Below are 13635 nucleotides of genomic sequence, written 5' to 3'. Positions count from 1 at the left end.
CAATTTTAAATCAGTTTCGAAAACCGATATCAATATAATTAATTTACAATTGTAACTGTTCTTCACAACCAGTTACTGAAGTTCAAGGCTGGGAAAAGGGAATTTCCGAACGTTTCGTTCGCTAACTCAACGGGCGCATTCCATAATTATACCCGAGCACAACAACGACGCGCAGAGTGAATTATCGAACGCCGACTGAGCTCCGAGTGCTCGACCAAAATGACAGACTTCTTAGACTTAGAAATAACATTCTAGACTCTAGAATACTGTAGATCCGCATTATTGCAACTTTCGTCTAGTTATTATTTATTTATTTGAACGTCAATAAAGTTTTGAAATTATTAAAATACATTATAGTAAACATAGAGGCCTCGCGGGCCACTTTCTGAGAGCTGATGGGCCACAAGTTGCCCGCGGGCCGTGGTTTGGGAACCTCTGTTTTAAACTATTCATACAAAAATGCAATACTTTAACTATCTGCGGAATAATTAACACACTTTAAGAAACTATTTCACTTATCTCTTGTTCACTTCAGAATGCACACTTCCAGACTGATTGAGAGAGAGCGGTGCCTTTTATAGTCTGCGCAGAACATTCTAGAATGACGGGGGATTTACAAAATAACTTGTTACTACATGTTTCTGTTTGGGAATTTCCAAAATGACATGTTACATGTTTCTGGGGGTTTCCATAATTCCTTTGCGTGGACTGTAAAAGGAATAAAATCACAACCTATCAGTCAGTCTGGAAGTTTGCATTATGGAGTGGACAAAGGTAAGTAAATATTTTTTTAGTAATCAAGAGGTTGTGTTAGCGCTATATTACAAAATTGTATTATATCGTTTTGGTTGAGGAATACAATATATATATATATATATATATATATATATATATATATATATATATATATATATATATATATATATATATATATATATATATATATATATATATATATATATATATATATATATATATAATGAACTTTGAAAATATTAATGACATTATTTCTGCAAATAAAAAATTAAAAAAGACGGTACAAAAATTCAATCCAGATAAAATTATTTTTGGTTTTGAATCATTGCAAACACGTGAATTTAAAGATAGATATACACTACCGTACCAGCGGAACATAGATTTATAAAACTCATCCAGCAGGCTGTGTTCCAACCTTTGGCTACTGTGGAAGATACAAAAGTTTAAAAAATTCGTATCTCTCTCAGGCATGCTCGAAAAAATTAGATCAGAATTAGCTCACGCATACGAAAAGAAAAAATTATTAGCACGCGTGTGTGGTACTTGAGGTAGATTATGTCAGATCGTGAAAGCGAAAGTGCTGTTAGTGAATGTAGCAACAACGTCACTTGTGAAAGTAGTGATGAAAGTTAGATCAGTAAAAAAGTATCTGTCTGTAATTTTATTATGAGATTTTTATCTTAGTTTATGGTAATATACCCATGAATCTGAAGAATTAGACAATATTTTTTTAGGCTGATCTAATTCAATACAAGAATGTGCATAATCCAGAATCTGATCTCTATCACACGTAATCATAATAATAAGTTCTCGCTGCAGTTCATTTAATTGTTCCTGCGTCCAAAAAAATTCCATTCTCATATTCGTCAATAATTATATTAACACTAAATTGTTCTGTATTGATAGGGGGTGGTGTCATTATTGTTCTGATGACATTTTCAAGTACCTCTTTGTTTTGTTTGAAAACTTTCACACGTTGGTACATTATATAATACCTCTTGATTAGATAATTAATTGTAAAACGCTCTGCATGATTAAAAATCAGGGAGTCTTCATTCCATACTTATTTTTTCCAATTTTTTTCCATATTTATCATGACAAAATATCAGAATCTAAAATATTTTTTATTTTTTTCTGAATTTTGTTACAATTTCTTATTTTTCACTAATTTTAGCTGAAATTACTTTTTTCTCACTAATTTTAGTCGTTTTTCTCAAGGAAAATCCGTCAAATTTCATTCTTTTCGAGAGTGAAAACCCCAGCGATTCTCTAATTGATTTTCACCACTTTTTGATACATTCTTGTATAACACAACTAAAAATTATGTTTTTTATTTGTTTTTTTTGTCAGTTTAAAAAAAAATGATTTTCGAGTAGAAAATGAGAATTTATCGAAAAATGGTTAAAACCAATTACAGAATCGCTGCGGTTTTTACCTCCAAGAATTACGAAATCGGACAGATTTTCATCGAAATGTTTATCAAAATCGATACAAAAAAATAATTTTGTTACCAGAATAAAATAAATCTGATATCACGTTGAGGCTGCAAATCGTCAAAAATCTATGGCTATGATTTTACGTAGAGATTTATATTAAAATTTTCATTTCTTAAATCAATTAACTGTCCACTCTGGTCAGTAAGTTTTAAATGTATTTTTGACAATAAATTATTATGACATCGTAGATAAACCGGATTAATAGGCTCTTGTACAATGAAATATCCAAGAGGTACCTGCAGTTAAAAGTATATAAAATATATCCTTGTTGGGCTTGATTTGATTTTTCAAGATCTATTTGATAACTGTAATCAACTGCATCACAAACAAGATTAACTGCAATCGTTGAAGTTATATTTATAATTCCTGGTGAAATATGTCTGCCGCCACCGTATTGAATATTGTTTTGTTTGAGAATATCTCCCGGTGGATTTATTTTTCTCCATGACTCAAATATTTTATGGAAATATTCATCGATGATATCGTTGACTAATTTATTTAATTCGTCAGCATGAAATCCAGGAAATTTAAATGTCGGTAGATTTGTTTCTGATAGTGGATTTGTTGCAGTCGAATATTTTTAAAAAGATTTTGCTTCATCCACCCCGCGGACTTAATCACCGCTTGCTTAATACTTTGATGAACAATTTCAAGATCAAATATAATTTGGTTAAATAGTTATATTTGTTTGATAATTTCCTCTTTCGATTTTGTAAACGTTACGTCAAAAAGATAATCGCTAAATAACTGGCGTAATTTGTCGCGATATCACGTATGTTCGTGATTGATACCATCAAAAGTAAATTTGATACAATTGGCGATATATGGCCTTTTTGATGTTCCGTACATCCACCATATATCATCAAAGTAGGGTCTAATTCACCACTGTCGACTTTAGCTTTTATTGTTTTCCATAACGGATTATCCTTATACTTGGGAGTATTTTCCCAATACGAGTGTTTATCCGAGGTAAAATCAGATCGTTCTGGCTCAGATATTGCTGTAGGCGCTGGTGGTGGAATTTCAGGCCAACCTAAAACAGATCTGATTGACGATTGATAAATATATACAACGTAATCCGGAGAATGTATTTCAATTGCAGATGATAAAGTTGGCTCATGAACTGTTATATCTATTTTGGATTCTCTTCAAATTATAGATTTTATTCTGCGCTGGAATTCATCATTGATTTGTTCGATTTGATAACTGCCTGTTGAAATTCCGACAACATTTCAGTCTGGTGTTGCATCATCTTTATTTTTATTTGCAAATACAAGCGAATTATTCGCCTGTAATCAACCAAATGATTTTGATCTAATATTCGGCCAACCGTGATATACTCGTAATTGTGCAAGAGATATTTCTTTCACTGGATTTGCAATTGAGAAATTAACATTAAATTCCGGATTAGTTGAGCTTACTGATATCATTGTTGTTTTTGTTGGCGCTGTGTTCGTTACAATTTGTTGCAGTGGCCCGTTCGGAGTTGAAATTATTATTTAAATCCTGATTTTCTAAATCAATCACAGTCATTGCTTCTTTGTAGATTTTAATTATCTCCGTGAACTCAAAATCTGATATTTTTCCATCACTAAGACAAGTTGATAATAACGAGGATAACTTGGAGTATGCTAGGACGCTGTATGTAATTTTATTGTATAATCATGCAGTTTTGTGTTTGTGCACGTGCATATATATTTTGCATTGTTATTAAGAATACCGGCAATCGTTTTTGCAGCTGAAACAAATTGTTATAACTGCTGGTGCTATCGCTACTGTTCATAATAATACGCCTGTTCCAGCGATAACAGCGGACGCTGAATACATAATTATGTGAACGACAACTATACGCCTACGATATTTTTTTTTATTTTACTGTATAATCGTCAGCGATATTTTTCAGTTTTATTTGCCATTCACGTGGTTGAATGTTGATCGGAATGCTCATTATATTTTATTTAGTAATTAACTGAGGTGTTTCAGCCACAAATTCCAGACACCACCAGTAAGACACTGTGGTTAATTTTTTTATCAAATGATTCCAGCATAAACGTTTCTTCTTCTCTTTTATTTAACACAATATACAAGTTTCCAGAAAAAATTATCGGCTGTATGACGCCAGGGATACGTGGTAAATGTTCTAAATTTTGCACCGTTGAACACGCCAGTGACTTTATGTTTTATAGTGTTATTTTGCTGTGAACATATTGAAAATCATGATGACGCTGTGAATACTATGTTAATAATCTGTTTGTGTGGAATGTTAATCAGATTAAATTTTTTAACGATATCAGGAATTCCACTTATAACATCTAGTTTTTGTTTTCTAATCGTTTCAATATCTGATATAGCTGTTTTAAAATCGCCAAATTTTATGTCAATTTCAGATAGTGTTATGTCAACAGTCAACGGATTTCCAAAGAAATCATCTGCGATTTCATTACTTTTTCTAAAATTTCTACGAAGGTTTGTAAACATATTTATGTGAACGTCATACTCAGCTCGTAGCGTGGTTAATTTAGTATCCACTGTGTCTACATATTGTTTTAGCTGCGGCATCTTCATCAGATGGATCTCTTAAAACACCTATTTTATTTCCATTCATGCTGAGTTTACCTGTCATTGTATCAGCGGTAGATCATAAACGATTATCAACAATTCTTGCAATTTCATTTCTAATAGTTGCGATTGATATATTTGAGTCTATGATTCTATCGCCTTCACTAAATTACTGGAATGTTATCCGTGGTAGCGCCGATAACTCAACGAACTATGTAATTCAATTTGATATTACTCGTCTTTAAAACACCGTATTTATCCTGAAAAACAACAGCTTCATCTCGGTCAACTCCAGAGGTTCATAATATCAGCGAGTTCATCTTTAGTCTCGTAATCTGACAAATCGATGTAATCTTTTTTTCTTGTCTTTGATAGAAGATCTTCTGTAAATATCTACCATTATACTTTAAGACCTGTTTAAAACAATTAACGGCTACTTGTATAATCACGCACGACTTTATGAGGTGGTAATGTTCATTTTGATATAGCATTTAATACATTAATTACTTCACGACCACATATAGGTGGATCATTTAGTGTGTGTGTTGGCGTATTTTAAAAATTATTTTGGCAGAGGAAGTCCATATGAATCAAATAGAACTGCGTGGATCAAACGCGTATGCAATCCAATGGTACCAGGCCCAGAATTATTATCAAGATTTATAATTCCTGTTGCAATATTATTTGATTGTTTTGGTAATTGATCCCGCATAAAAACACCTCTAAAATATTTTATATTTAATTTTTTAGTAGCATCAAGTAAATCAAAATTTGACATTGGAAGAATTAACGAAGTGCTCCTGTGAATCTCAGACCTTTTCCTTACCCATAAGTGGTTCCTGGTACTCTTAGACCTTTCCCCTATTTTTAAATCCTTTTCCTGTTGCTTTCTTAAATGCCATTCCAGAAGCAGTTCCAACAGCACCAAGTGCAGCTGCTTTTGCAACAGCTGTTGCTGCAGCGGCTATTAACGCTGGTATAGCTGCAAGAAATGGAAATATATCGCCTGTTTTAATTGAGTCTTTAACCGCACCAGTAGAAAGATTGAGTTTAAGGCCTGTTTTGTTTTGTTTTGCGCTATTGAAATGTCTGAGTTGACGTTCTGACAAATGATAGCTTATTTCGACCACCTGTGATCTGATCTTCTTTGAGTAATATTTTTATTCCGCAGTTCCTTGCTGAACTTGATTGAAGCTTTTAAATCTGACGACGAGTCAGACTGACACTAACATGATGATATGACATTATAATATCATGAGCGATTTAATTACATGTTCAGAAAATATTACATATTTTCCACTGGAGCATCAATAACTCTCATTCGTCCACCAATACCTTCAAGTAACATTGTTTTATCGCTGATTATAACAGCAATTATTCTGTAACTACCAGCAGTCAGTCGAGCGAATATGTGTATCAACGACAGATTGCCTGAATAAATCTAAATGTTCCAACAAAGACTAATAAATTGGACATAATGTTGTGAAATCCCGCTGAGATATTTGCAAAACAGTCAACATTTTGATCACGTTCCATAAATGTCATCAACTTGATGTTGTTTAAAATTTAACAAAACTTCTTCAGAAGGTTCTTGATGTCCGTTTATCCTCAAAGCAACTCCAGAAACTCCAAGTGTGTCAAATACCATTGAATTTCTTTCCTGCGAATCTACTCTGGCATTTTCTTGAAATGCGATGAATATATGTCGTGGTGCAGAAACTCCTTGCTGTGATGCTATCTGCCGTGTAAATAAACCAGCCGCATTACTTTGAACGATATCTGTAGTCATTGTCAACCATGATTACAATGATTTACCACCTGAATTCATAAAAGCAATTAGTTTTTTTTCTGGAGTCACTACAGGCATCCACAGTGACTGTTTTTTAGTATTACCTTACAAGCGTTAACTGCGTTAGGTCGCCAGATTGCATCACTGTCAGTGGCTTTTCTCACAAGTACCACAGTGCGTTTAGCTCCAAATATAACTTTTCTAACATTTCTACAAAGCCCAAAGATATGTGATAGTGTAATCACACATGAAAATTTTCTTCTCCATTTAACATTGTTCTACGTGCAGCAAATCCTAAGAAGAAATTTTCGTTCATCGATGCATCTTCAGTTTCAGTTGCATTACGTTATTACTCTCAGGCTGATCAGTGCTATCCTTTGCAAGCATCATTGACGGGCCAGCTGACCTTGAGTAATCATCGCTGTATCTTGCCAGACCCAATATTGTCGTAACAATATCAACATTTTCGAGACACGATTCAATATTTTCTCATCAATCATGTATATAACACTGTTAATAATGCCATGACACCATTATTAACAAAACCAACTCGATCACCAATTCCGTACGCTGTATCATCTGCTTTTAGAAGTCTACCTTCTTCTTCGATAAATGCTATAGCAGGTAAAACATCTGCTTGTATCTTAACTTGTAGTTCGATTCGACCACGCTGATTTGGTACACGTGCGTCATAAGAATATTACTGATAATCGCGTAAAGATTCATCTTTAAGAACCGGTGCGTATATATCGGATATACGCTTGAACATTTTGATTATAATTGTTTATCGTCTAACACGAAGACCACTTCCTGCTATCAGACTAGCAGTTATATTTTTTCTTTTTCTGACTGGGGTATATTAGCCAACTCTGTTAGTGTTTTATTTGCAGCTTGATTGATTATTTTACTGATTATTTCTGTACTGGGTAATTTTACTGGCTCTGGTTTTCTTCGTACTAATTGAGCTAATCTTTCTTTCTTTGCTGAAAATGCTTTACCTGCAGCATTGCCAACAACACCAGTACCTTTATTGCGAATAGTTTCAATAGCTTTCATCACTAATTGTTTTGCAATCGGTATTGCTTTTGGAGCTATTCTCTTAAATAAACCCTGAGCAACATCACCAAGTCCATCTCCGTAAATTGCTTTGTTAGTTGGCAATCGTGAGTTTACTACCCTAATTAATACAGGTCCACGTTGAGCATTATGTATAATCATTTTTAAATACATGCTGATAATTAATTGTTTTTAGTCACTGTAATAATCATCGACAATTTCATTAATGAGAGAATGATAAACATTAGGATCTATAACACCACATGTAAATAATCTTCGACAAATATCAGTTATTTCATTAATAATGTTTGGAGAATTATTTCCGGCACGTTTTCCTCTGATCAGAATTTTCAGTCGGTCAACATTGGCAAGAACACTGTCAGGACAAATAATAAGGTCGCTTCCTGTTTTGGACCAACATATTTATCATAAGCTTCATCAATTACTTCTTCTGCTGTAAGTTCTAGTTCTTCCTCACTCGTTATTTGGACTGGTTGCTTTGATTGATGGTTCTGTTTTTGTTGTGGTTGTTGTTGTTTTTGGGATCGTTGTAAGCTTTCAAAATGTTTATTTATCCAATCAATAAATTCAATGTTGTAGAACATCATGTTCGACATTATCAGTTTTATAATATACTTTATAAATCCACTTGTACCTTGTTTTACGACTTATATATTTATTAGCGTACTCGGGTTTCAGAAATACTTTTCTATTATCATAAGTGTGTACGGCAAGTGCATATAATCGTACCTCTTCAATAATTTTTTTTTTGCATGTAGGAAATATTCATCTGGGAAAATTTATCATTTGATTTAGTTCTGATTCCTGCTTGTTTTGCTTCTGGTTCTTTTACAACAACACCTTCAATTTCCTCTTCATCTCCAAGTTCTTCTTCAAGTTGAGAAGCAGGTGGAGGTTGAGCAGCAGCTATTCCGGTTGGAAGATCTCTTAAAATCTTTTTTGTTTGTTTAGTTCTTCTTGCTATCTTTTCATCTTGCTCAGCAGTTTGTTTTAACGTTGGAAGAAGACCTTCAGTAGCTTCCTGCAGCTCTTTCAGTTACCTTTGTAACAGGTTTAAATAAATGTTCTGTACCTTCTGCACATTCAGCTTGTGCTTCTTGTCGTTCCTGGGTGCGACGTCAATGAAACGTCTGAAAGGTAAACGAACGCACATACTTTTTAAAAAAACACTAACGACAAAAATAAAGTAACAAAATAAACTAACCCAATTAGAAAAACTCTCGGTAAAGTTAGAGGCTTTGGTTTAGCGTTAATGACCTTATATTTTTTTTTTTTTGGTATGAGGTCTTAGTTTTCATAAATGACGTTTCAGCAAAAGGTCTGTTCACCGTCTCGGCTGCTCGGTAAGTATTGTTTTTATTTACCCATAAATGTCTGACAAGATCATCCGCACTCAGAATTTCTAGTAATATTGGACTTTTTTAATGTAGATATGACAACTTTAGTTGTAATTGTTCAGATAATTACAAGACGGGTTTAACACACACACACACACACACACACGCGCGCGCGCGCGTTGCTTAAGAATCGTCAAGTAGGTACATTCGGGTCAAGAATAAGCCCTCATATTTTGTACGCCTTCTTTAGGACTTCCACTCCATTCTGAAGTAACCTAAGCCCTGACCCTAACACTTAGCCTCTTCCTGAGCTGAATCTAGTCCTGGGTACATGTTTATGCTATTAAAATCAGTTAAGAAAAGGTTTTAGTCGGGTTTTATGGAATTCTCGTTCAAAATTAAATTGGCACTTCCAAAAAATATTTTACCTAACCTAAATATGACCGAGTTATTATGAGAACACGCATTGTATGGAGTGGTAAAACATGAAACCACGAATAGCACAACGTCATTTTTTTTCAATATGGTCAACGCAAGCAAATATCAGGGTACTGGTGTGGCAGATAGGAAATGGTCAAGTAAACATATCGGGTCCTGGTTATCACCTGTTTGCCAAATGGTTAATAGACGAATCGTGAAATATGACGTAGCTACGCCTACTTTCGAAGCCCTACAACTGACACGCTGAAAAAATCGTGATCGTTGAAAACGCGACCCGATGAAAAGGAACCGAGTGGAAATAAATGAGGGGTGTGTGTAATTTTATTAGTGGATGAGCGTTCGTTAAAAGCAGCGTCGTTTATTGGAGATGGAGAGTGGTATGGGTGGGTGGACTTAAGGCGTTGTTACCTGAAAGCTGTTACGCAACAGAATACATATGCGGGTCACATTCACGTATGTGATGGTAGTTGAATGTGCACTACATTTAATAACATGTCTTTCAGTGAGTATGAAACACACTATAACGTAAAATACAGAAGCATAAAAAGGTTAAACCATAAGCGGTCTAAGAATTGTACAGGTAATGTACCAGAACATTCGGTCAACACCGACTCGATCACAGGACACAAAAATAACAATAAATTAACAATAGCAACATAACAGTAATAATAATAACAGTAACAATAACATTAACAACGACTGCAAGAGCAAACTAATAAAAAGCAACAATAACAGCAGCAGCAACGACAACAACAACAACAACAACAATAATACAAATAATAAGTTCGTCCGAAGTGGACCGTGACATGAAACCCAACTCGGCGTCGCGACTTCTCCAATCTGACAGGGACCACTTTGAGGTCATGTTTTGGTTACCTTTGTTATTACCATGATCACCAATTTTATCAGCAAACCAGATTATTGCGCTTGGGAGACAGATCAGTATATCTGAAGAGCATCAATGTGTGCCGAACGATTTGATTCACTTTCAGTTTTCTGAAAGCTGCATTTTCAGTGGTTGATTTTCATCAGATTACACCTTCCCTACGTTTAGTACAAAACATACAAGAATGCTTCAATTTAAGTTATGCCTTCCCAGAAAAATCTAAAACTCAAGTTTTGAACATCATTTTTTTATAACTCTAAGCAGTATAGTATTTAACAGAGGATGACCAATCATCCGGATACAACTGGACTAAACCTTGCTAAAACAGGCAGCCATTTTATGTGTATTACCATCTCGTATCCTAATAAAAGAACATGTCTCGACCAGTATCATTATTTATTTATTTTTTGTTAGGGTGGGTGGGTGGGTGGGGTGAAAGCAACAATACGCCGGAGTCTCTAGAACGTAGTTTATATTAGCTCTGTTTCAGAGGCGTAGCTATGATATTTTGCGCCCGGGGACGAACTATAAAATTGGCGCCCCAGACCCCTCCCCGTTTAATCACAGTTTTGAATATTACCCTTGTTTACTTATTATAATGTAACGTTGTAAGCCTCATTTTGGCGCCCCTGTGCCTTGGCGGCCGGGGACATATGTACCTCCCTGCCCCCCCCCCCCCCCCCCCCAGCTACGCCTCTGCTCTGTTGACACACATATATGTAGAACTAGTAAGCCAGACTAAAAAAACAATCATTTTTGCATATTTCTGGACAACTCATATTAAACACACAAAAAGTCTGGATTCCTTGTGACCTATACTAATTTCTTTTCTGTAAGTAAAATAAAAATTGCTGAGTTCCATGTTAATTTCTTGACCGTACATTCAGTTTAGAGGCATCAGACTAAGAAATACGGCAAGAAAAGATTACACACAAATCACATAATTCGTATTTTGCATCAGGCATTGACCGCTCATGTGGCCTACTGGTTAGAACTTCCGCCTTGGTTACGGGAGGTCGTGGGTTCGATCCCCGGCCGAGTCATACCAAAGACTTACAAAAATGGTACTAACAGCTGTCTCGCTTGGCGTTCAGCATTAAGAAGTTAGTATTAAGACTGGTTGGCCTGGAGTCAGGATAATGTGACTGGGTGGAGACATCATGCTACATGCCTGCTAGACATCATTATATACTGCCACACTGTAGACATCGTAGCGATATGACTGAAAAATTGTTGAAGCTACGTTAAAAATCCAAATCTCTCTCTCCCTCTCTCTCTCTCTCTCTCTCTCTCTCTCTCCTTATATCAGTATAAAATGCGAGTTAAATGCCGTATCACAGCGAGGATCAAGGGCGTACACCAAATGCGAAATAACCAGAACGAGAAAAATAATAAAACACACGATAAGACATACATCGACATGCTTGTCTGTGACAAAGGTTATGCATTTTTTGAAAAGGGGGTACTTCACCTAGAAATATGGAATTCACATATTGTAATGAAAAACTAAAAATAAAAACTAACTTTACATATCTTGGACTTGTTATGACGTCTGGTGATTCCTTGACCAAAACACATGCAACATTAGCAAGGCAAGCTACAAGAGCAATAATTGTACATCAAAACTGCCCTTATAAATCTAGATCCTTAAACATAAGCCGTACCATGAATCATTTCGATAAACTAATAAAACCCATCTTCAACTATTGTTGCCAAGTTTGGGGATTTATTCCTGCTAAATGCATTAAAAGATTGCACTTACATATTTTCAAAAACAAAAATATCAGGAGCAAACCAGACAACATAAAATTAATTTGTTTATGATGAGTTAGGGTATACGACAAGGACAGTAAATACATTTTATTACATTGTTAAGAATTGATTTACGTTCTTAGATGCAGATGATAAGAAATATATAATGATGTTGAATGATTTAGAATCTCTACTCAATTAAGCAATTTATATAGATTTAGTTAAAGATTTTATTGTCAATTTTAGGATTCTATGAAGTTTGGATTAATCAAGGGGTCGGTAACACAAGCTTATTTATACAGCTCTTAAAATTAAGGCTAACAGACAAATTTATCCAAAGTTGGATGGGTCATGTTGAACATTATTTTATGTAAATATTTCAAATTTCGGATCAACACTCTACCCTGACGGCATCTATTCTTTGAAATATATAAATGAAATTGCCTGTGGTTTAGCACCGAAAAATATGAGAAATAAATCTAGTCCTGATTCTAACAGATTTACTTTCGCATTCTACAAATTCTTTTTTAAAGATCTAGGCTGTTTTCTCTTTAAGACGTTGGATATGATATGCAACATTTTTTCTTCAGAATATTTCAGTCTCAGGGAATCATTACTTGCATTCCAGAAGAAGATAAAGACAGGATTTTTTGGGGGTAAAAATGGAGACCAATCTCAGTACTTATTGTAATTACAGCATTGTTTCGACTCCAATGCTCATAGTTTCAAGAAAGTAGTCTTTTTTATCATTAGTGACAGCCAAAATGTTTTGTTTTTGTATGAAAGGGAGATTTATTGGTTAAAATACAAGAATTTTGCATGATCTAATGCAATATCTTGAAGAAAAAATATATCTCGTCTTCTATGAATGAGAGACTTTGAAAAAGCTTTCGTCTCGGTTAAATGGGACATTTTGGGATAAAAATGCTCTGAAATATTTTAAATTTGGAGAATCCATATGTCACTATTTCAGAGTATTTTACAAAATAAAAATAGAAAGGTTATATCAATAAAAGTTGACATCAATTCCCATTCTTTTAAAATTTGAGAGAGGTTGGGAGGTTGTCGCCAGGGACACGTTTTAGCACCCTACTTATTTATAATATGAACTTCTAAAAAAAAACAGCACAGTAATTACAGTCATTTTCTATAATAAAATGGAATTAAAATTAAAGCTGTACGCTGATGAAGATTTCCTATTCTTATATTGTTCTCTTTTGTTTTGAAGACATGCAGATTTCAAATAACGTTGACTTGGTATCAGGTCTGTACTGCAATGTTGTTGAATGAAAATATAATTGAAATGGAAATTTTTAAACAAAACACAATGAAAGCATTAGGCCTATTTTATTAAACAAAAATTGTTTATGGCAAAAACTGGTTTCTGAACAAATATTTGATTAATTTGGAGGCGCACTGCAATATAAATTAGAAAATCCAAACTAAAAGAAATTTCTAAATAAAAAAATAAATATTTGTACGTGATGTTATTTATGCTTTATCACATGGAATAATTAAGTTAAATTAATTGAGAACAAAATG

This window comes from Sinohyriopsis cumingii, chromosome 13, assembly GCF_028554795.1.
Source record: "Sinohyriopsis cumingii isolate HCF-2022 chromosome 13, ASM2855479v2, whole genome shotgun sequence".
NCBI lineage: Eukaryota > Metazoa > Mollusca > Bivalvia > Unionida > Unionidae > Sinohyriopsis > Sinohyriopsis cumingii.
Note: the sequence above shows the minus strand (reverse complement) of the source record.